The sequence below is a fragment of the Zalophus californianus genome, chromosome 9 (assembly GCF_009762305.2).
Source record: "Zalophus californianus isolate mZalCal1 chromosome 9, mZalCal1.pri.v2, whole genome shotgun sequence".
Lineage (NCBI taxonomy): Eukaryota > Metazoa > Chordata > Mammalia > Carnivora > Otariidae > Zalophus > Zalophus californianus.
This window is the reverse complement of record NC_045603.1, coordinates 37,656,687-37,682,478: the sequence shown is the minus strand read 5'-3', so window position 1 is coordinate 37,682,478 and position 25,792 is coordinate 37,656,687. Positions and strand designations below refer to the sequence as shown.

At 37.7% G+C, this 25,792-nt stretch overlaps 1 protein-coding gene and 1 pseudogene across 1 annotated transcript in view; one reads left to right on the top strand and one right to left on the bottom strand.

Moving 5' to 3' along the window:
* Window positions 1–25,792, top strand: part of ACSS3 (acyl-CoA synthetase short chain family member 3) — a 145,074-nt gene that overhangs the window by 2,397 nt on the left and 116,885 nt on the right. The window lies entirely within an intron of this gene.
* LOC113921705 lies at window positions 4,742–6,324 on the bottom strand (annotated as a pseudogene).

Here is a 25,792-nt window from a genome sequence, read left to right as displayed (position 1 = left end):
TATTCATTTCTTTGAGAGAGAGAGACAGCACAAGAGGTGGGGAAGAGCAGAGGGAGAGGGAGAAGCAGACTCCCCTGCTGATCAGGGAGCCCATGCGGGGCTGGATCCTAGGACCCTGAGATCATGACTTCAGCTGAAGGCAGCCGCTTAACCGACGGAGCCACCTGTGTGTTCTTGACCTGGAGATTTTCTAATTTGTTTTTCCTTCTTAAATCTCTAATTGTTTGCCTAAATTTTCTAAAATTGTGTGCATTAAATGTTTTTAATGAAATTTTTGCGGAAGGGTCTTTGTATTTTGAAAAATTCAATACATTTTAGATCACTGACATTTAATAATACTGTATCTGAACTCCTCTGTCTTTGCACTCTTGGAATCACATGGCCATATCTGTTTGATAGCAGCCCAAAAGATCAAGGTGAATAAAGATAAGTCTTTGAGTTTGTATTTATTTCAGCAGTATGATTTGATCTTACTAAGAATTTTGGTTGGCAGAGCAGAGTTCGACAGGGAAATAGAGGTGGGAGACCATATAACTAAAACTTCATCAGTAAGCAGTTTCAATTTCAAATAGAATCCATTACTGTGTTAGACACATATTTGAAGATACTCCTTATGGGTTAACAATTTTTTATGAAGCTAAATTCAAGGGCAGGATGAATGTCTTTCTCTTGTTTTGTCTTTATATCCCTAGGATGTAGGGCAGAGCTGACATAATGAGTTTAAAAAATGTTAGTAAAGTAACAGAATACATAGATGTGATGATTTTTGCTTCCATATGTCTTTGGGAGGTAGTAAGGGGATATGAGCAAAATTTGATGTGAAAGAGACTTGCTTATTTTCTGTGTATCTGGGATCTGGGTAATGGACATGTGGACATCCAAACCTTTAAGTAAACTGAGGAGGGGTTGCTGTAGCTTTCTTCTCCTAGATGGAGCTGACTTACATGGAATCAAGATCCTTGGTGCCCTTTGACTTCTCCATCTTCATTATAATCTTGTCTGTTTTCATGAAAGTAAACTCCCCTCAGCATCTGTAGGCCTGTCAAAAGCTCCAACACATAAATATTAATGCATATGAGCTTTCACAGTGGCATAAGCTAACTATCCAAGAGTAGCTTACAGATGCAGGAGTATGAACATGGAATAGAAATCCTGAAGGGAGTTTCCATTGAAGTGAATAGCCCTGTAAAATACATTTCTGGTACTGTAATCTCTGAGATCTTTGAAAAATAAATCCCAATTACATGTAGGTGCTCTAGGAAGTTGTGAAGATCCACCTTTTCTCACAGTTTGGTGGTTAATTCACATTGTTGACACCTGGCTTTTGGGGTACTAAAGTCTCTATTTTAGAGACTTCAGTGGAAAACTGCAGTCAAAGGTGAAGCAATTAGAATTCCGAGTAATTTCTCTAATCCTGGAACAACAAAATGGATGTTTGGGTTATTTTCTCCTCATGAATTAGACATCCTGCTGCCTAGCCTGAAATTGAAATTCAGCTGCCACCCTCTGAAGTAAAGATTAGGCAGTCCACTTTTGCATTACTCATTGTGGTTTACTCTTCTGTCTAGGTCATCGGTTTGTTCTTTCTGTGCAAGCAATGCAAACCATTTTTTGCTTATTTTTATTTAAACGGCATTCCATGATAAGACTCTCATATATTATTTGATTTAGAATTTCATATATAACAACAGCGACCATAAGCTGAAAAGGAAGGACTCCAACTAAATGCAGATTATTAGAAAATGATTTCAACTTGGTTAACATTTCTATAATGGAAAGTGTGTAGGTTTTTCAACATGCAAGATCTCAGTTCCTTACTAGCTATGAAATAAAGGTTATTTAATTCCTCTAAGTCTTCAAATGGTCTATAAGAATTAAAGACATCAGTCGTTCACTTACTGTGTGGATACTACAGAGAAAATGATGGAAGAGATTGTGAAGGAACTTACCACATAGCAGCAAGGGAGACATACATTAAAAAAATTATCACAAAGCTATTTATTTAGAATTGCAATAGATACTATGAAATACAATGGTTAGTGGTGGATGTAACATAGTCTTCTCTAGAAGATCATGGAAGGAGTCTTGAGGAAATGATGTTTATACTGAGATCCCAATGAGTAGAGATTAGACAAAAGTGGGGAGGAACATTCCAGGCAAAGAGCACAGCATATGCAAAGGCCATGAGATATGAAGTAGCTCAGTAGATTGTAGAAACTGAAAGAAAGCTAATGCGGCTGGGGCTTAAGGAATGACAAGGAAATTATAAAGAAATGGAAGAAGAGGGCGCCTGGGTGGCTCAGATGGTTAAGCGTCTGCCTTCGGCTCGGGTCATGATCCCAGGGTCCTGGGATCGAGTCCTGCATCGGGCTCCCTGCTCCTTGGGAGCCTGCTTCTCCCTCTGCCTCTCTCTCTCTCTCTCTGTCTCTCATGAATAAATCAATAAAATCTTTAAAAAAAAAAAAGAAATGGAAGAAGAGAGCCATATGGTAAATGGTCTTGTGAGTCATTTATGGAACTTTAGATTTTTTTGTGGTACATAACATGTCACATAATGGATGACCAAAACACGAATTTCCTACTTTTCTTTCTGCACTTGAAAAGGATAGGTATGAGTTCAGCCCCACCTCTGCCACTGACCTTGGGTAAGCTTCAATGTCCTTATTTGTAAAATGAGAATGATGGTAGTATCAGTTTTTTAGAATTATATGGGGGTAGGGAGGAGCTTGTAAAATGCTTGGGGCTGTGCCTGACACACAATACTAGGTATTAATGTCTTTGGAATATGGGAAAGATATTCCTTAAGCTAATGTGGTCCGGGAGGCTTTCAGAAATATGGTAGCATTTGAACTGGATCTTAAAATAGGACGTTAGAAGAAAAACACTTTTTTTGTGTGGGGAGCAAACATGACAAAGGCATGGAGGTTAGAAAGAATCAAGTGTGCTTATGTATAGTAGAACAGTTGGCTTGTAGAGGTTATTTTGAGTTACTGGTACAGTAGTCCCCCTTACCCAAGGGGAATACATTCAAAGACCACCAGTGGATGCCCGAAACTGTGGATAGTACTGAACCCTCATATGCTGTTTTTTTTTTCTATATGTACACACCTATCATAAAATTTAATTTGTAAACTAGGCAAAGTAACAGATTAACAGCAACTAATGAACTAGAACAATTATAACAATATACTCTAGTAAACATTATGTAAATGTGGTCTATTTCTCTCAAAATATCTTATTATACTGTACCCACCTTTCTTCTTCTTGTGATGGTGTGAGATGATAAGATGCCTATGTGATATGATCAAGTGAAATGAATGACATAGGCCCTGTGACAAAATGTTAGGCCTGAGATTGACCCTAGGTAGCTGAAACAGCAGAGTGAAACCACAGTTAAGGGGGGGGGTGGGGGACACTACTGTACTCAAATTCAGAAGGTAGTTTCAGGATGGTGTCAGAAATCTTGGAATAGAAAGCAAAAGGATTTGCCTTCACTTCTTAGGCTACAAGTCACAATCTGACTCTAAGCCTGCAGGTAGGTTTTATTTGAGCCAGATACTGAGTTTTTGTTTCTTTAAGTAGTTCTCAGTATTTAAACATTGGAAGATTTCACCTAAAATCTACATTTCCACTATCAATTCAATTTTTGGTCTTCTTTTGACAAAAAAGTGGAATATCCAGCAGCTATGGGCAACACTTGGCTGGAACTGAGTAGCTGCCATCCCAAGCTAAATGCGACATCATGACTGCCTGGAAGTGGGGTTCAGGGAAGGAAAGGAGTTATGTATGGCAACTGCAGGAAAGTGAGTCAGATATCCAAGTTGAAGAATTGATTGTGAAATGAAACTTAATGGGCTGAAACCTGGAGGGGGCTTGCTGTAGGAGTATAGATTTGACTCTAAGTCGAAAAGACGTAGAGTTAAAGCCTGGCGAATGTTGAGTGGGGATGGGGGGTGGAGGGAGAGAGAGAGAGGAAGAGCACCATACTAAGAACTAAACTTTGAAGACAAGTAGGAAAAAAAATACCGTGTAAGAGTGGATGGGGCTTGGTCAAAGAAGTAGGAGAAGGAAGAGCAGGTTATTTCAGTGTCATGGAGTATGAAGAAGGGAAGAGATAAAAGTAGGAACGTCAGTAGAGGTCAAAGGCTCTGGGGATGTTTTAAGGCTATGGAGGATTGAAAGGGCAGTTCTGATTCAGAAATCCTCAGTGACTTTTCATAATGTGATGTCAGTGGAGAGTCGGAGGCCACGGCCAGAGCAGCCATTACGGAGTGAGCTGATGGTAGGTAAACATTCCATGGAGGAATTAGACAGAGACAGGAAGGGGAGACGGAATGACAGTGTGTAGACACACCTGAGCTATGAAATACTTTCCTCCCTCTCTTTACTTTTCCTTCCTCCCCTTTTAGGAGAAACCCATGGTTAAAGGCAGAAGTGAAGAAATCTGTGACATAGGAATGAAGGGAATTTTGCTTATTTTTTTTTTAAAGAAAAGAGTGGAATTTAATCGTTATTTACAAGACCCTGCAAGAGAGGAGATTCCACATAGAAATAAGAAACCCACTGAGAGGAGGAACTTCATTCAGGTTGTACAGTTTGGAACTGGTCAAGTAGAGTTTCAGTGTAAAAAGTGCTACAATAACAAAACACATTTAAAAAGAGTTCTTGGTGGAGAAACAGTAAGACAGACTTCTACCAAACAGAGTACACAACAAACAACTTTCTGCCTCAGCTGTACAATCTAAAAGTTAAAGGTCCTGGGAGTGCCATCCTGAACTTGGAACGTATAGCCCTCAGAGGTAGTTTCTGGCACAACATTCTGATCTTCCTATTTCTCTACAGAGAAATATTTCTCAATCAAGTTTAATGAAGCTTTGTACACAGACTCATTTTCATGGTTTTGTAGAGCTTCAATTTTGCCCAAACTTCCACATTCTTCAATCATTATACTAAGTTTCTCAGTTTCACCTAGTTTCTCAGCAGCCTGAAAGATGTTTGAAATGGCATCCAGAATAACCAGAATAATTTTGGTATCTTTTGCAGTTAAGAGGTTCATCAGTGGTTCTGTTATGCCACAATGAACGAGGCATACAATCTGTTCAGCTGTCCCACCACTTGTATAGTTGGTCACAGCCTAGATAGCTTCCTTTTGTGTCTTAAAGTCTGCCTTAGAGAGAACACCAATGAGGAATGGGACTAATCCATGATTCACAACCTGCTGTATCTGGTCCTGGCAACCAGCTATGATGTTTGACATTGTCCACATAGCTTCCTTCTGAATATTAGTTTTGGGGTTCGTTAGGACTGGGAAAAACAGCAAGTATTACAACCTGAGTCTGTTCATCTGTCCGGGACACAGTGACAGTATTTCCTATGGCTCTTGGCGCAGGAGTCACAATGGGCAATTCAGTAGCTCCTAGAAGCTTCACAAGCTGGGGCACAACTCCTGTTTTCACAACCATTTCAGTCCGTTCATTTGGACCATCAATAAGGTAGGAAATGGCCCAGCAGGTATCTGCCAATACTTCTGGATCATCATGATGCAAGAGATGAACTAAGGTAGGAAGAATCTGCTCAACAGCATCTAATGGGGGTGCAGGATTCTTGTCGCGACAAAGGTTTGAAAGTGTCCAAGTAAGGTTACATAAGTAACCACATGCTAAAGATGACATATCAGGAACTGCAAGGAGAGCCAATAGTGGCTCAACTGCCCCATACTTGATAACCAAGTCTCGAAAAACTGAACCATCACCTGCAATGTTTCCTAGAGCCCATACAGCTTGTTCACTGATGTGGGCATGGGAAGATGCCAACAGAGAAATGAATGCTGGGATAGCACCTCCATCTACCACAGCCTTGGTCTGTTCTGATGCCCCAGAAACAATGTTAGTGAGAGCCCAAGCAGATTCAAACTGAATGGGACTACAATCAGTTCCGCCCAAGGAGGACACAAATTTTGGAATCAAACCAGCCCGGATTATGTTGTCTATGGGGGGCTGTTTTTCCCTAGAAAGCAGTTTCCTAGCAGCTTGAGTAGCCTGGAGCTGGCTTTCCAAATTGTTGCTATTTATGCCTTTGACAATGTCATCAACAGACCAATTTACAGTGCCCTGGTTGTTGCGGTTTTCCTGTAGTGGAGAGGTAGCATCATCAGGAAATTAGCTTAACGTTTCTCCTTTTCAGCATCTGGTCATCCTTCTTAGCTTTCCTCAGCTCCACATTAACTTCTATTCGGCGCCGCCTCATTTCTGTACTGTCTTTCCCCTTGTTCTTGAATCTGTTAAGGCGGGCAGCTGGTGAATTAGCATTCTCGTTGGTGGACATGGTTATGAGACAAAGGGAGAAAGCTACACGGCCAGCTCAGGCTTCCACAGGAGGTGGTCTGGGGAGTGCAGGCTGCAGGTCAGCTGCCCTCAAAACGTCCACCACGAATCACCCCAAAGACAGTGTGGCTTGTGCAGCCGGCCGGCGCAATTTAAATTTCCGGAATTTTGCTTATTTTGAAACCTGTTTCTCATCAACAGGTCTCCCTGTTTTTGCAAGTTGAACTTTGTGTGGTCTTATCTTTTTTTGTTTAGATACTAGATGTTCCTGGAAGAAACTCCATGGAAAAGTCTAAACAATGCAATAAAGAGCTACTCAGCCAATCTGTGTGTTCTTGTTATATACTGTAGCAATTCTATTTCTCTAGATAGTTACACATTTGATTGCGAGTTTAACCAGGGAAGATAAGGAGGCAGTTGAAAAGGGATGAAATAATTAGTATTTGTTGATTTACTAAATTATTCTCAGGTTATTAGGCATTTGTAAGTAAGTGGCTCAGAGCGGGGGGGGGGGGGAAAGTTCTTTATTTGCAACTTTTCTGTGAGTTTGACTTTGTTTCCAAGGAAAACAAATAAGGAAAATATAATGTGGATTTTATGCAACCGGAAAGTAGTTTAATTTCCCTATTGAATTTTGGTACTTTGGCAATCCATTGGTCAGCCACGTTAAACTATTTGGGAAATTTAGTCTTTTTTTTTAACTTATGAAGATTCTGTGAATTTTCCTTCATATTTATCAGATTTTATTAAAATGATATTTAATTCTGGTTTGAAGGTAGAGGTTTACCTAAAGATGAAAAATTTATCCCCTTTTGACAAACTCTAAATGAAATGAATTTATTCATAATATTCTGCACAGTACAGGCATATATAAATTTAAATTATCATTTTTCTATAAATACAAAAAATATTTTAAGAAGGTACATGGTCAGCATGAAAAATGGCCTGTTAGAAATACGGTCCCGCAGAATAACCTCATGGAGAAAGACCAGTTTTAAAAGATGGGCCTTATTTTATATTCTGAAGGTCAGCAGCTTGATGCTGTGCCATATCTAATTTTCTCAGTCCGTCATGCTGCTGAACCTCCAGGACAGAACAGAGTGAACTACAGGAATGCTGCCATTACTTAAGCAAGGATGGATTGCCTGACAAATGGCACAATCAATGAACAATGCAAATTCAATCAGCTGTGACCGGATCAACTACCAGGTGCATGGGAAAATCCAAACTCTTAGCACCTCCTGGAAAGTGGCTTACTTTTCCTTTGTTCGTGCCATATACTATTAGGTGAGAAAAAAAAAAAAAATCCAGTGGTTGAAATTATTGCTTCTGCTGCTACTGCTTTTTTTTTTTTAAAGAATTCTACTTTCATAAGCAACAAGCAGCAACTCCTTGCTTTCCATGGTGGTGTGACATTTGCAAGAGAAATATGGAGGAGGCTGATGAATTTTTGTGACAATATATGAATCTAATAACCTCTTTAAATTACAATTTCAGAAGCACATCTGAATGTGGAACTAAAATCCTTTATCTAAACCGTGGAGATAGAGAACTTACTATAAAAGAGAGTAATTATATTTGCTTTTGCTGGAATTATGGCTAAATGAGGTAAAAGACAGTGCATAGAAAGGAGGAGTACTATTCTTATGATATCTAGGAAAGTCGAAGTTTAAGAATTTTGAGTTTCGGGACACCTGGGTGGCTCAGTCGTTTAAGCGTCTGCCTTGGGCTCAGGTCATGTTCCTGAAGTCCCCGGATCCCTGCCAAGGGGGGAGCCTACTTGCGCTTCTCCTTCTGCATCTCCCCCCAACCCCACTCAGGCTCTTTCTCTTGCTCACTCTATCTCAAATAAATAAATAAATAAATAAATAAATAAATAAATAAAATCTTTTTAAAAAGAGGATTTTGAGTTTGAAGTAGTCCAGTGGAAAGTCCTAGAATAGCTAAAATAAATAAATAAATAAAAACGTTCAAATTCTAAGTTAGAGGGTAGTAGAATTTAATTTATGGCTTTTAGGTTAATAGTGAATTTTGCAGATTTAAAATATAAATGTTTCTAAGTGGGAGAAAAGCAATTAAATTCTGTAGGTCTTGGAGTTAAGAGGTAACTCTAGACAATAAGAATACCTTCTGCTTAGGTTTTGATATTAGAATAAAAACATTTCCCAAGTAAAGTCTTTCAAGACATCTCTCCTAAGTGGATGTATCAGTTAAGTAAAATAACTTTGGGAAGATTAAAAAAAAGAATGAATGCTCAGTATCTACAGTAGACATGACCAATATAGATGTTTGTAAAAAAAAATTAGTAAGATAGATAGTTGTCAAAGGGACATAGGATCAGTATTATTGACTGTTTGCTAAATAACTAAGCAAAAGCATTGGAGCTTAGAAAAGTGTACTTTTATACTAATCTACCTTTGCCTTCTCTCCACAGTTCTTCTTATTTTCATAGAGTTTTACTGATTCTCATTGAGAGTTAAGTGCTTTTCTAAACCACAAATGCCCTGACTTTGCCTTCCTCCCAACGCCCCTCTTTAATCAAGGCCCAATGAAGTTTGCCAGTTACCAACGGGAGTTTGTTAGATATCTCATTTTGGTGGGTAGGGGAATAAAAAGTCGAGGATCATTATTAGTGGAGAAAACAAATTGATACCTAGGTTAAAATTCTGCCTGCACTGTGTGAAACGGTGCTTTCCCCCAAGTAATTGTAAAATGGCGGAATTTATAAAATTGGTCTGCGATGGGTATTATTGTTCAGTGGTATCTGTTCTCCTCTATGTCAGGCACACAAAAGGATTGGATGTCCCCATATACACGCGGAGATACGTGGCTAGCTGTGGCTAATGCAGTGAGAGGAGGAGGGTGTGTCACTTGAGGGTGAAGCCTTTATTTGCAAGAGCTTCCATCCTAATCTTCTGGTGTGCTGTGGCCCTCTTGAGGCACACGTGGAATAGAAGTCCTCTGCACCTATCAATGCAAGAGAAATGCATTGATAACAGATCTGGGGAGTCCACTTGAACCCGCAGTGAAGTTGCATGAGTAAGAAATAAACATTTATTTTTGCAAGTCACAGAGAGTTTGCGATTGTTACTGTGGTGTAATCCAGCCTATCCTTCCTGATTGAGAGGGCAACAATAATAACTTTATAGGATTGTTGGAATGAATCATGTGCTGGTATACATAGTGTCCAGCATATAGTAAAAACAGCTAGGCTTTTTTGTGTCCATGCTATGAGCCAGGTACAATACTGAGTGCTATAATTTATGTCATATTTAAAACCACCCTGTGAGATAGGGTCAGTTTTTATTCTGATTAAAATGGGTGTGGAAATGGAGATATGGACAGTTTAAGAAACTTGCCTAAACTCATAAAACTAGTAAGTAGCAGATCTAGGATTTTTGAACCCAGGCAGACTGAATTTAGCTTCTATACTCCATCTAAGTGCTACATTACGGGGGCGCCGGGGTGGCTCAGTCAGTTAAACGCCAGACTCTTGATTTCAGCGCAGGTCATGATCGCAGGGTCCTGAGATCAAGCCCCACATCAGGCTGGTGCTGGGCATGGAGCCTGCTGAAGATTCTCTCTCCCCTCTCCCTCTGCCCCTCCCTACCCCCACACGTGCGCTCTCTCTCTCTAATAAATACATACATAAATAAAAACTATGTTATAGTGTTTCTATACTAAGAGTCTCAGTTAATTTTAGCTTTTCTTCCTTTTCTTATTCCTTCTCCATTGAAACCACTAAAAGTAATTTAAAACACCTGGATTTAATTCTTAGAAACATTTGGAAAATATCCACATTATATATGGAGTAGTAGATTGATACTTTTTGAAAAAAATGAACTATGTTTTATATGTAAATATTTAAAATGTGTACAACAGTCCCAGAGTTGGGGAGAGGGAGGCTTTATATTAATTGTTACCCACTTTGGAAATGTTTCCTGGACGCTAGAAAACAGTATTAATCTTCTCTCTAAAAAATGCTCTCTTGGTTTTTTGGCTTAAGGAAAATCTATAATGACCACATTATTCATTGCTTGCAATATGCTTTAATATTACTTTTACTAGAACCTGGTGATAAATAGCTTAATTAATTCATGTAAGTATGAATATTTGAAAATTTTCCTTTCCTCCAACCTCTCAATAAAAGAAAATACTGGACTTCTTATATGTGTATAATTATGGAACTTGTTGATTTTATTTACTGCGTTTATTACTGATTTACACAGTCATATGCAGTGTTCTTTCTTGTTTTTCTTCCATTGCTTTTCCTCTTGACCCTAGGGCCTGGTGGACAAACCTTGCTAAATGGCTCACACTAAGTGCAGAGATGTGTTTCTCAGGAATCCTATTGTATACAGCTCTTATATATATTGACATATAATTGATCAATAATATATGACCGTATTTTTTGAAATTCAGCACAAGGACAATGAGTTGCGGGCTCTCTCACTTACTTGTGTTATTCCATAGTTGTTGCCAAACATTGGGGAACAAATCCTCTAAGAATGTTAAATGCTTCCTTTGAGTGTTTAGGGGGTGTGCCACAATAAGACTTGGGATATTCGTAGAGTCTCTGATAGGGAACGCACATGTGGTTATTCTCTGGCTCATGCCAGAGCTATTCCTTTCTTTCATGCTGATGGATTATTTCTCAGTAATGATAATAATAATGGTAACAACTATGGGAATACAGAGGCAGGTAACTAATTGCTGAACACTTAATCTAGCTCAGGCCCCGTGCTACAAGTACATATGTATTCTTCAAATCCTGCCAACACGTTGTGAAATAGGTGTAGTTACAATGCACTTTTAAAGCTGTGTAAAGGAAAGGACAGAATGTTGTAAGTGACTTGTCGTGTAGTGGTGGACTTAATTTTTCAACCAAGTTGGGTCACACTGTGGAGCACAATTTCTGGAATGAGTTGTAAGTACACTCTTCAACTTCTTCCTGGTGAGCATGTGGCTATTGAGATGTCGGGACCTGGAGGATGCGAAAGAGTGAGAACTGTGTTAGAATTCTAAAAAGTTTTAATCCGAGGTGTAGCTTCCCTTATCCTCATTTGTCATCTCTGTTTCTGTGTATCTTCCACTCTCTGATTTTAGAGGAATTGTAAATCTTCACTGGTTTCCCAGATTCCACTTTTACACATGTTCTTGACTAATTATTTTTTTTCCTAAAAAGCACATCATCTCGAATCTTATTTCCCTTTAAGGTAGTTTGGCAAAGAATGCTCAATGCTCATCTCCATCCGTTATACATCTACTAGATAAGCTCCCACTCCGCTAATACTTCTACCAGTAATTTAACAAATCATGACTAAGTCATGGAAGGGCAGGGATCGGGTCTCAGCCACCTTTATATCCCCAGTGGAATGCACATAACCTTGTGTATATCAACTGCACTGATTTTGAAACTTCACCACATGTATAGATTTATCTTTTTCATCTATCTTCTATCTGGGTTCCTATATAAATTGTAGGTAGATATGCCTGAACTATCCATCCTGCCAGAACCCAAAATGACTCATGAATCTTCTTTCTATGAAGGCATCAAAGGGTTTGAAATTTTTTTCTGCAAATTTTTAATTTAAATTCCAGTTAGTTAACATACAGTGTAATATTAGTTTTAGGTGTAGAATTTAGTGATTCATCACTTACATACAGCACCCCGTGCTCATCGCAACAAGTGCACTCCTTAATACCTATCACCTATTTCACCCATCCCCCCACCCATCTCCCCTCCAGTAACCCTCAGTTTGTTCTCCATAGTTAAGAGTCTGTTTCTTGGTTTGCCTCTCTTCACCTCTCCATGTTCATTTGTTTTGTTTCTTTTTCTTTCTTTTTTTTTTAAGATTTTATTTATTTATTTGACAGAGAGAGACACAGCGAGAGAGGGAACACAAGCAGGGGGGAGTGGGAGAGGGAGAAGCAGGCTCCCTATTGAGCAGGGAGCTGGATGCGGGGCTCGATCCCAGGACCCTGAGATCATGACCTGAGCCGAAGGCAGACGCTTAACGACTGAGCCACCCAGGTGCCCCATTTGCTTTGTTTCTTAAATTACACTAACGAGTGAAATCATATGGTATTTGTCCTTTCTCTGATTGACTTATGTCACTTAGCATAATACTGTCTAGTTCTACCCATGTCATTGCAATTGGCAAGATTTCATTCTTTTTATGGCTGAGTAATATTCCACTGTGTGTGTGCGTGTGTGTGTGTGTATGTGCGCGTGTGTGTGTATACTGATTCACTGTGTGAATATATATATATATATATATATATACACCACATTATTCATTCATCAGTTGATGGACATTTGGGCTCTTCCCATAATTTGGCTATTATTGATAATGCTGCTGTCAACATTGGGGTGCATATATCCCTCTGAATCAGTATTTTTGTATCATTTGGGTAAATACCTAATACTGCAGTTGCTGGGTCATAGGGTAGTTCTATTTTTAACTTTCTGAGGAACCTCTGTACTGTTTTCCAGAGTGGCTGTACCAGTTTGCATTCTATTTGGGTCTAAGTTTCCTGATGAGGCAGTTGGCTCCCTTTGCTTCCCCTTAGCTCATTTATCTTTAAGTTGTAGTAGAGACTATTTTAACGGCAGCATGGGTTTTCAGTCATTAAGCCAAAGACACACATACTACAAGGAGGTAAACACTTACGTGGTACAGACCAAGTCCCCATGTGAGTATGGACTGAAAAAGTTGTCTCTTTGGCACATATCAGATTCTAAGAATTTCAGATTTAAGAGTTAGACCAATATCATGTTACCACATTGTCATTTATTAGTCATTTTGTAGTTAATAAGTTAACCGATAAGCCAAATTTTAGTGATCAAATGAAAATCATTGGTTAAAAGTGATAAAAGATGAATACTGAATGGTCTCACTTATATGTGGAATCTAAAAAAACAAAACGAATAAAACAAAACAAAAACCCAAGTTCACAGATACAGAGAACAGAGACTGGTGGTTGCCAGAGTGGGGATCGTTAAGGGTTTGGGTGAAATGGGTGAAGGAGGTCAAAAGGTACAAACTTCTGGTTATAAAATAAATGTCATGGGGATGTAATGTACAGCATGGTGGCTATACTTAATAATACTTAATTGCATATTTGGAAATTGCTAAGAGTAAATCTTAAAAGTCCTCATCACAAGAAGAAAAAAAATTGTAACTGTGTGGTGATGGATGCTAACTAGAGTTACTGTGGTAATTATTTTGCAGTGTATACAAATGTCAAATCATTATATTGTATGCCTGAAACCTATATGTTATATGACAATTCCTCAATTAAAAAAGAATAGAAAATTAAAAAGTGATATCAATGAGATAATACAAAAATATTATTTTTCTAGGACACATTTATGATATTGCCATAATGATACCAATCTTAATATTATTATTTGAAGTAAAAGCTGATTATATTCTGGTAAGAGCTTGAATTTTAGAAAATATTACATTGATTTTATTATTGTTTTAAAATGTTGGATCCTGACTGCTCAAGATCTTCTACTGTTTATTGTAAACATTTCATTATTTCACCTGAATTTTTTAGGAGCTGTTTGAAATGTGATTTGTAATTACAGGCTTGGTAGATCCAATTTGATAAAATTTTCTCTTATCTAGGTTTAATTAAGTTATAAAAGAATTAATTTTTAAATTTCTAATTAGTAAAATTTACCTTTAATTAGGAAGATTTTCTTATTAAATATCTAATTATTTCAAAGTCTACATCTGATAGAAATAATAATGTTCTCATCAAAATCCCTTAAATCCTGGAAGATGATTTTACTTTCTGTGTGTATTTGTGTGACTGCGTGCGCACACGTGTGTATGTGTTTGTACGTGCGTGTTAAAATGTTACAGAATGCAAAATATATTATTACAGTAATAATAACAATACTCCTTACCATAGTTTTTTTTAACTTATCAAACACATACATTCTTGAAGAATTTAGGGAAGATTAAGTAACTTGCTCATGTTTACCTGGCATGCAGGTGGCAGATCTGGGATGAAAAACCAGATCTGTTAGGCTTTAGAGTATATCACCTTCTCGCTGTATCATAATTCCTCTCCAGTTAGTCCCATCTATCACAATACCAGTGTTACGGATTTATAAAAACAAGCCTGGTGCATGTATACATATATATACACACGTCTATGTTTGTTGGCCTGTTACATTTATAAAAGTGGAGTTGTTTTGGCTCAGAACTTATTCATTAACTCATTTGTTCCTTCATCCTTTCCTTCTTTCTCTTGTTCATTCCACAAACGTTTATCGAATGCCTTCTAAGCCAGAAACTATTCCACGTGCTGAATGAAATTCCAGATAAGGTGTCACCTTGAAGACCAACTTCATACATTCAAGGAAAAAAGTGTTTTTGCTTGAGATCGCTTTCATTTTCTTGTTTAAAAAGAGTAATTGCGGGCGCCTGGGTGGCTCAGTTGGTTAAGCTACTGCCTTCGGCTCAGGTCATGATCCTGGAGTCCCAGGATCGAGTCCCGCATCGGGCTCCCTGCTCAGCAGGGAGTCTGCTTCTCCCTCTGACCCTCCCCCCTCCCATGTGCTCGCTCTCTCTCTCATTCTCTCTCTCAAATAAATAAATAAAATCTTAAAAAAAAAGAGTAATTGCAAGTGATGGGAACTATCTAGCAATAATTTTCTGAAAATATGGGTATTAACATTTGTTTTATTTTACAGTCAGCTCTACTCTGAATTGCCTTTGATTGTTGAGGTGTGAATAACTAGAGGATACAACCTCACATTTTGATCAACAGTAGCCACTTTCTAACTAATGAATCCTTTCATAGATAAAAGAATCAACCAGTTTTAATTTTATCCATTTGTACAGCCTCTCATTTTCTGCTAGAGGTGCTAATACAAGGAAGGTGAGGAAAAGACAAGTAACAACAAAGAGAATAAAGGAAATAGTGGGCTCAGCAGGAGCTAGGTAATGAACTCTTAGAAAATTGAGTAGGCTGCACTGTATTCAAGTTTCAAATTATGGAAGTGTTAACGGAAAATGTTTTATCTATGAATGTAATATGTATGTAGATTTTGGGGGATCAGCAAGGATAAAAAACAGTTTGTGATACTGTTCTAAGATTATTTTGAGGATAAGGCATAATAAAACTTTTAAGTTATGCTCAATGGTATCTAGTTAGTCAGATTTATCTTTGTAGCCATGTTGCTAGCATGGTTGTGTCTGTAAGGTTTTGTTTTGTTTCTTTTTGTAATTTTGTAATAATTGAATTTTGTAATAATTATAGACTCACAAGAAGTTACAAAAATAGTACAAAGAGGTTGTTTGTACCTATCACTCAGCTTTCCGCAGTGGTAACATCTTACACAACTAGGACATTATCAAAACCAAAATTGACATTGGCACAGTACAATTAACTAGACTATAAACCGTATTCAGATTTGCCAGTTTTGGCACACACTCAGATTTTTTGTGTATGTGTTTTGCCTTTTAAAAAAATTTATATGTCTGTCAGACTGTTTGATTCTCTAGGTCTCCATTTTTGTTCTTGCTGAAAAATGGAATTATACTATCCATATTATCGATAGCTCATTTTTCCACTTGTAATAAGGTGTGATTTTTCCAGCCCTCTATTCTTCTATTCCATGCTTTTTAATGTTTGCAGAATGTTTTTTTTTAAAGATTTTATTTATTTGAGAGAGAGAGAATGAGAGATAGAGGGCACGAGAGGGAGGAGGGTCAGAGGGAGAAGCAGACTCCCTGCTGAGCAGGGAGCCCGATGTGTGGGACTCGATCCCGGGACTCCAGGATCATGACCTGAGCCGAAGGCAGTCGCTTAACCAACTGAGCCACCCAGGCGCCCTGTTTGCAGAATGTTTTAACATATTAGGTGAATGTAAACACTTTTATTTTATAACCTTTCATGTGGATATTTAGGTGGTTTCTCTTTATTTGCTATTATAAACAGGCAGATATACTTACCCTTCTGGACACAGCATTTCCCCAAAATTTCTCTCTCTGTTTCTATCTGCTTCTTTCCTTCTTAACTTTCTTCCTGCTGAAGAATTCTTAGAAGATTTCTAGGTCAAAGAGAAATTATACACTTTCTGATGTATATTGTCAATTTTTTTCTCCAAAAAGATTAATATTGTGCATAAAGTCTCACAACTTTCTTCCCTTATGAAATATTTAGAGAATAACTAAAGATAAAAATTTATTGGACATTGAACACTGGGCTTTGTAAAATCTTAATACTGTGTCACATTTGCTTCATATCTTTTATTTTTTTAAGCAGTAAAACAAAATTGATGCCCCCTTTGTCTCTCTCCCAATTACAGTCTTTGTAGAGACAATCTCAGAATAACTTATATAGGTTCAATGGGAAGAAAAAGTTCTCAGACATTCTAAAATGACTGATTGTATTCCTCCTCTTTAATAAGAGCTTGTATTAGACATCCCTCTGTGGACATGAGCTGAGTGTTGTGCAGAATGACTTAATGAATGTGGTGTCTGCCTTCTGGGAGCCTCAGGTGTAGAGGAGAGTTTCATCAGGACATTGTGGTGTGTTATTCTGTGTGAGTTATAGCCTTAAAGAGAAAGAAATGGGTAGCTGAGATGGCGATGTAATATGAAAATAGGAAAAAGCCTTAATGTCCTCAGGTTTTGAGCACATTACTTTCAGTCCTTACCTCTTTCTCCCGTCTCTTCACATTTCTCCTTAACCAGAGTAAGGTAGCACCATGTTAACAAGTTGCCTTCCTTCTCCTGCACGGTGCTGGCGCTGCTTTCTCTTCTCCTTTCTCCCTCTCCTCCTTTTTCTTTAATTCTTTCTTCATCACTTCATCATTGTTATCAGGATTAAATGCTGAGACGTGTCTTCTCTTCCCTCCGACAAATAATGCTTGGCATTGGAGTGTGGCACCGCTTCTTCTGTCCCTTCTTGGTTCTCTGGATAATTTTGAGGTTTCAGGGTTACCTGCTTGGAGACCCTGTGGGCCCTGGTCTGTAGGTCTGGTTTCCTAGGAACCTGCTCTGGTTTGGAGTTTGGTTCCTTACGAGCTTATGATGACTTAATTTCTGAGTTGGTTGACTGAGGACCTCTGCTCCTAAGAATATCCTAAATGCTCTCTTGAAAAGGGCTGACTGAGGAAGTTTCCTTTCCTTTAAAATGTACTTTTAAATTTATATTTATTTATGATTATATTTCAGTCTTAATGAATTCATGCTTTGAAATTTAAACATGTTTTGATTGGATCTTTAACATTTGCCCTTTACTATTAATTAATTATAATTTTATCTTTTGTTTTTATATTAAACCGAATCCTATTTCTGTTTGCTTAAACTCTTTTTTTCCCCCTTGCATTTCCTCTAGAATAAAAATAAAACCAACAAGATAAAATGGTGTCTTCACTTTCAGCTTTGAATTTAACTGTCATGCATGACTCACAACCCGTGGATCTTTAAGATCGTTCATTCATGCCTTTTCTCTTCATTGACAGTGGATATAGTTCAGATAACAGGTATTGATTTCTTGAGAGCCTTTCTTTCTATTCTTTTTCCTGTTGGCTGTATTTCTCACCATTGGCAGTTCACTCCGTTTGAATCTGAGATGATCTGGCAGAGGTGCAGATGCCTGGGCTGTCCTTTCATGTGGAGATGGGACAAGCTGTGGCTAGGGCTGGGGGGGGGGGTCAGGTTCTGTGTGTAGGTGCTCACCTATAAAGGATTGGTAGGGCTAAAGGGTGTCTCTCTCTTTGTGTTAGATTTCTCTGTAAAAATAACTGCCCTATAGAGAGATGTGCTTTCCAAATACTTTTACAGAAACAATATCCCTAGTGGTTAAATTAACATTAGGTTATTATGCCACCCCAAGTAAGCAATTACCCAATTTGGAGGGTTTCCTGGAACAGTCAGTTGATACCGCTCAAGGCCAAGTATCTGTAATTTAGATGAGATGTCCCCGTGTGAATAAGGCAATATGATGCCCTCTTAAAAATGCCTAAAGCCTTCTCTGTTTGTGTGCAATAATAGTCTTTTGAGCTAGTCACTGTTTTTTACTGAGCGTTTACCTCATGAGACTCTTTTTCTTATTTGTGTTAATGTGTCAGAAGAGTACTACTGCAGTTCACATTCATTCACAGTTGCAGGCATTTATTTAAAAATAATTATTGAGCATTTGCTGTGTGCCATTAATGAACTAGCACATGGTCTCTGCCCACAGGAAACAGCTTCTAGTGAAGGTACACGCATTACTCAAATAAGCACACAGACATATAAAATGGGAAATTCATCCCATTTTCCTTGGGGTCAGAAAGCACTGGGTTGCCGTCTGCCGCATGGGTTAGTTTTGTAATTCTGGGGAGTTACTTGACCTCTTTGGGGCTCATTTCTCATCTATAACATGAGAATAACAGTGTCTTCCTCAAGGGATATTGTGTGGATTAAATGATTTGATATATATAAATTACCAGACGCAGAACCTGGCACATGGGCGATTAACAAAATATTAGTTCCTTTTCCTATCTCAAAACTGTTCCTTTTTCTTCTTATTCCAGATCTCCTTTAAAGACGACAGAAACTTGACATCCAGAGATGAAAAAAACCCCCTCAGTTTTCTCTGATACCGTCCTTCCTCCTACTTCTAGTTCCTTTTTGATTTGGTTCTCTAATAGGTCCTCTTCCCCCATGTTTTCATTACTTATTTGCTCCTCTTGGCTAGTTAGGAGATCCTAGCTGATTCCATTTCCTCGTTTGCCTCTCAAGTCTGACCTGAAATCCATTTCTAAGCAGGGTGTTCTCCAGCTCTAGACCTTTTAATTTGCCTGCACTTACTTAACAAGGCATTCCAGGCTTTTAAGATAAGGCTTGCATTGGTCTTCCTTGTCTTGGCTCCTGGTACGCTCCGCCCCCCCCAACATCTCCTATTTCAGCAGCTTCAATGCACTTGCACTTCTAAAACAGAACCTGAATTTTGCCTAACTTTTGTATCCATCTCACTTGCCATTGCCATTGAAAAATCATATTTCCGTCAATTTTCAGGGCCTCCTCCCTCAGCTACCTTCACTTTTCACCTGTTTAATAAAAGCCAGTTGAAAAGTTTGTACAAGCTAAAGAGAAGCCAGAGCATCCCCCTTGTCTTTATATCCTCACTTCTCAGCCATGTTGTCTGTATTCCAGGTTCTTCTCTCCTTTAGGACACTTGCATCCACTGCAGGGGCCTCAGTGCTCATCATTGTATCCAGATAGCGCTCCCAGAGAACACCAATACCTATGTGTTCCTTTTCAATGGATTGACCTGGAGTCCTTACCTCATTTGATCTCTCTTTAGTATTTGATGCTGGGGACTACTTCTCTCTCCTTGAAATTCCCTACAACGGTGTTGTTCAATACGGTAGTTTGTAGTCACATGTGGCTATTTAAATTTAAGCTTAATTAAAATTAAGTAACATTTAAAATTTAGTTCTGCAGTGACATTAGCCACATGTGGCTATTGAGCACTTGAAAGGTGGCTAGTATGATTGAAGAACTAAATTTTAAATTACATTTATTTTTAATTAATTAAAATTTAAATTTAGCCAGCTACCTGTGGCTATGCTATTCTGAAGAGACAGAAAATTTCCATCATCACAGAAATTTCTATCGTACAAGGCTTCTCTAGGGACAGGATTGGCAAGTTTTTCTTTAAGAGGCCAAAAAGTAAATAATTTTTGGCTTTGTGGGCCAGTTAGGTTCCATTGCAAACTCTCAGTTCTGCTGTTATCAAGCAAAAGTAGCCAGAGAGAGTGTGTAAACAATTGAGTGTGGCTGTGTTTCAATAAAACTTTATGTACACAAACAGATGTGGGCCAGATTTGGCTTGTGATTATGGTTTGCAGATTCCTCTTGAGCCCTGTTTTCTTTAATATGCATTCTTTTCATTCTCTTCCTCTCTTTCTCTAAAAATCTCTTTTTTCAGTCTTCCATATTTCTCACACCCCTCCCTGCCTTCCATTTCTATCACTGCAACACTATTATTACAAGAAATCTTGCAACAGTCACCCTCCCCTTGTGTCCTACTTTAGCCCATTATACCCATTGCCACAAAACTGTGCTTTCATAACTTATCTAAGCCAGTTTCCCCCTCATTTGTAAATGTGTATAATAATAGTAATTACCTGATAGGGTTATTGAAAGGAGTCAGTGAAATGTGTATAAAATTGTGCTTGTGGAGGATATAGAGTACATTTCAGAGCATAGTATAAGTGGTTGTGACTTGGAGCCTGACTGTTTGACATCCATTCCACCAGTGTGGACCTTGGTTAGGCCACTTAACTTCTCTGTGCCTCAGTTTCTTCATCTATAAGATGAGGATGATATTGGTGTATACACAGAGTCATTATGAGACTTGAATGAATTTGTGTTAACTGTTCTTAGTGTTGTCTTGGTGCAGAGTAAGTGCTCTGTTGTTTTTTGTTTTGTTTTCCCAGTTTTATAGATGGAGGAAGAAAGACCTAAGCATGTTAATTTGCCTGCAGTCCTACATCTAGTACCTGACATGCCTGGTATTTGAACTCTGGTTTTTTTGACCTCAGAGTTCAGACCCTTATAACAACTATACTACATTCATTTCAACATCCACCGGTGCTTAACCCCATTCTTCTAGCTGGAATTAATCTCTTTTTTTACTGTACTTTCATCATACTCAGTTTCTACCTCTGCCAGGAAATTTGCCACATTTTGCTTCCTATTACAGTTATGTAAATCATTCTGGCTTTTAGAATGGTGGACATGTTCCCGATTATATTTTTCCCCTTTTCTTTACAGTCTCAGGTCTAGCCAACAACAAATTATTGTTAAATTTTTTGGATGAAAAAACTTCTGAAGAGAAGATCATTATTGATAGCTAACATTGGGGGTTGTAATCTGCCGAAGTCTGCCTATAAAATAATGAATTATTTCTTTTCATGGTTATACATTCCTCACTATTTTATATAGATTTAGTGTTTTAGTATGTAGATAGCCAAATATATCCATCATCTTTGAATTGTTTTCAATATGTTATCCTTGGGTTTATTTAACTTTTAAAAAAGAACTTGAACTTTTTTTTTTGAAATTGTGCCAAAATAAAGACTCAAATAGGTGGTCATCAAGGAAGGAAATTGTAATATGATCCAAGGAAGGGAGCTCCTATCGGAAGGTAAATTGTAAGTTGGACTTTTCAGTTAATTAATGGTGAATGTATGTCCAGTATGGAAATCAAAAGCTGGGACTACAGGGAGGGATGCAGCACCGTGACTACCAAATATGGTTGTGCTAGGGCGCCTGGGTGGCTCAGTTGTTAAGCATCCACCTTCGGCTCAGTCATGATCCCAGGGTCCTGGGATTGAACACCATGTCAGGCTCTCTGCTTAGCTGGAAGTCTGCTTCTCCCTCTCCCTCTGCCCTGCTTGTGCTCTCTGTCTCTTTCTCTGTCTCTCTCTCTCTCTCTCAAATAAATAAGTAAAATCTTAAAAAAAAAAAGCAAATATGGTTGTGCTAGGGGTAACTTTCAACAGTTATTTCTTACAGATTGAAATATGGCAGTTTGTGAAAGAATTTCATAGGTCACACTGTTGAAAATACAGTAAGTTTTATTCTTGAAATAGGAGGGAGTGGTGGAATTGAAAGGAACATTTTAAACTTTACTAATTCCACTTTCTGTACCTGGTTAATCAAATTCACAGAGTAACTGCTATCATTTTCCCCCTCTGAGAGAAGTCTTTTTTCTTTTTCTTTTTCTTTTTCTTTTTAGTGTCAGAGTTTTATTTACTTTATATAATGTTTGAAAACTGGTCTAACAAATACATACCTAAATAACAAAATTTTAGCTCTCAACAAAGAGCAGTTTGGTAATCATGAGAATTGATGGGAATAGAAGAATCATGTGAACATTTGGCACTAGTTTCTTCTGGTACCTAGAGATCAAGGCTATGGAACTTGTCAGGCTCCCAACCTCTTAAAAATCCTTCAGATATCTACCTACATTCATCCACTCAGCCCAGTGTGTGGGCCAAGTACACACTCCAATTTAACTCATTTGATGAACAAGGTCAAAGGGAAATCCGGGGTGGGCTAAAGTCAAATATTAGGAAGACAGAGAGGACTCAGCATAGGCTTAGGGGAAGAAGTGAAGTCAAATTCAAACAAGATTCCCTCTGAAGAGCTGAGTCCAAGGTTTTATGCTAGATGTAAACTAGCAGGGTTAGTTAATGAGAAAAAGGAAAGGGAAAATAGAAGATCATGCATAAAGAAGTCTAGAAAGAATTTCAAGAGCTTTCTTCTTTTTTTCTTGCAAAGATTTTATTTATTTGAGAGAGAGAGAGTGCACACAGAGGGAGAGGGAGAAGCACACTCCCCACTGAACAGGGGCCCCGACGAGGGGCTCAATTCCAGGACCCTGGGATCATGACCTGAGCCAAAGGCAGACACCTAACCGACTGAGCCACCCAGGCACCCCTGCCCAGAGCTTTCTTCTAAATGGAGCTCCTTCTGAAGACTCTCAGTTCCACCTCTGTGAGCTCAGACACTGATGATGGTGCATCTTGACTTCTTTTTAGGGACATCTAACATTATTATAGTGACTACATTAAGGCAGCTGACATTACCCTGTTTTTTGTTTGTTTGTTTGTTTTGCCCTGGAAAGTACCTATCTGCCTCTTAAATTGTGAAATATGGCAATTTTAAAGTTTGTTTGAATTTGCTAAAATTGATGGGTCTGAGAATTTTTCTATCTATCAGTCAGGATAGACCAGGCTGTGCTGTAGGAATAAATGACCTTCAAATACCCCTAGTTTAAAATAGCCCAGGTGTCTCTCATTCATGTAAATTTGTCTTTGGTTACCCAGGAGATTTGCTTCATGTCATTTGTACTCATTCAAAAAGTTAAAAATATGTCTTTCCCCTTGTTATTTATGTTGAAAATATGCCTTACCCACTTCTCAGCTTTATATTGTCCTCTATTTGGACTATATATATATATATATATATATATATATATATATATATTCATACATACATACATGAACAGCTACATACACACACATATGCTCATCTGAGTGTCCAGGTTCAGGTAGCTGATTGGAGTACATCTCAGAATCCAGGTAAGGATCTTTGCTCATGTGTCAGTGAATGCATATTTTGATTACTAGAGTCCTTTGTCCTGTGATTGAGAGCAAAGGGGATTTCTAGGTGGCAATGGTATGTAGGGTTTCTAGGCCTCCTGGAAGTCAGGTAGAATCTTGTCTCTGTTCTACAGGTCTTAAATATTCTAGAGGGTCATCCATACAGAAACTCTCCCTATTTCAGAAAGTTAGACTGGGCTGGTGAGAGTTTGTGTGATGTGTATGTAGGTGGGGGAATATGTGTGTGTGGCTTATGTTTTGATTATCCATCCAAACACCTATGGCCCATTTTTTACTCCTACCTTCCTCTGATTATGGTGTTATTTCAGACTTGTATTGAGAGCCTTTAGTGAGCCTCTTTATTCCCTGCTTGGGGTTTATAGTTTCCCCATAAATATATTCTATGGTATGGTTGTATAATTTTTTCTACACATTGTTTTCTTTCTTTCTTTTATTTTAACTTGACAGTACATAAGATGTCATGGAAATCTTTCTGTATCAGTACACTTGGATCTACCATGTTTTTCATGACTTCTGGATTTTACAGTCATTCTGCTTCTGTTTGCTTCATGTAGTCCAAATTTTGCCCCTGCTCTGATCTGGTGGTAGCACCATTTCTAGTGGTTCCATTATTGCTATCAATTTATTTTCAGTTTTGTATTTTTTTCTGTTATTCAAGAGAGCTGTGGGGTACATTCAGATTTCTTTCAGTTTTGTGCAGAAGAAATTCAGGGTTGAGATGTGGTAGAATAAAGAATATGAAGTTTTTTCCTTTCTTTCTTTAACAGAACTAAAAGCTGACTGAGTTTAAAGAGAGAACTCTTCACAAGACTCTACTGAAAAAACATTCAAGTAGTTGTATCTAGAAACTACATAGCCCTGGCAAAGTCTCTGATATATATGCATAATACATATGGGAAGATTGGAGCATCATGAAAGAATGAGTATAGTAAGCATTAGTCACAAATTTATGCTTGTATAAAAATTGTACAAAAAAACCTGATGCTTAAAAAAAAAAAAACTGATGCTTGTAAAATTGACTATGGATAAATAAACAAATATAATTCTACCACCACATCATTATATAAATATAAATATAAGTATTTAGGCATATGTATATGTATACCTATACATACATACATATATATATACACACAGAGATAGCATACAATACATATGTGTAAATATACTATATCATATATATTACATACAGATTTTATACATACATGAATAAATTATTGGCATATGTCAGGGATCAGTATAAAAAATGAAACCGGAGAGAGTATTATGAATTTCTTAGAGGAAGAAATTGCAAAGGAAAATGATGAGTTTATTTGACTACATACAAATTTCAAATATTTTTATGTCAGGAAACACCATGAATTGAAATTCATGAATAAATTGAGAAAATAATTTGTAACCATGTCAGATGTAAATTCATTGTTCAATATAACGAACTTTGAAAACTTGATAAGACGTTGTTCTTAATACCAGTAGTCAAACCAAAATTAAAACTATTTTTCACTTCTCAAACTGAAGAAGATTGAGAATAATCTGTCTTTGGAGGAGTGTGATAAAATGGGATTTCAGGTATTGCTGATTGTAATATAAATTGATTCAATATTTCCAGAAGGAATTTAATTATTTGATGTATGTGTTTGATTATAGGAATACTTGCCTGCAAATGTAATAAAAAACAATGCAACCAGTATTTCTCTATAAGAAACACCATTCCAAGATCATTTAAAATAATGGCAGTATTATGAAAGGCAATTTGCAACAATACAGGGTTAACATTATTATTGAATAGCCATTGAATAGAATATTATGCCATCATTAAATGTGTGTTTTTTTTAAATTTTTCCAGCCCTTGGAAAAGGCTCATAATGCAATCTTAAACATAGGAGCAAAATATTTACATATATAAAAAATAAAATACCCCAAAGTATATTTTCTCAGTTGTTTCTCAGTGGACATTAGTTATTTTAATAATCTGGGGAGATAACCCATTTAAAACCTGATCATGAATTTAGAAGGGACAGTGAAGAGATAGCACATAGAAGGCATTCAATTGACCTTTACTGAAATGATTTGGTATAAAATGAAATAAGAATCTTGTCATAGTAGAATAATCAAATCTTTGAGCTGGGAGGCTCCTTTGCAGGTCAGTTTGCCCAGTCAGCCACAGTAAACCAGTCTTTAAGTCTAGCCAATTTATAGTGGTATATTCATTAACTCTTACCACTTCTGGAGCCATGCCAATTTGTTGTCTCCTGCAACAGTTCTTGTTTAACACTTCTTGCGGGCCCTGCCCTTTATTTGAATTTCCTTTCTG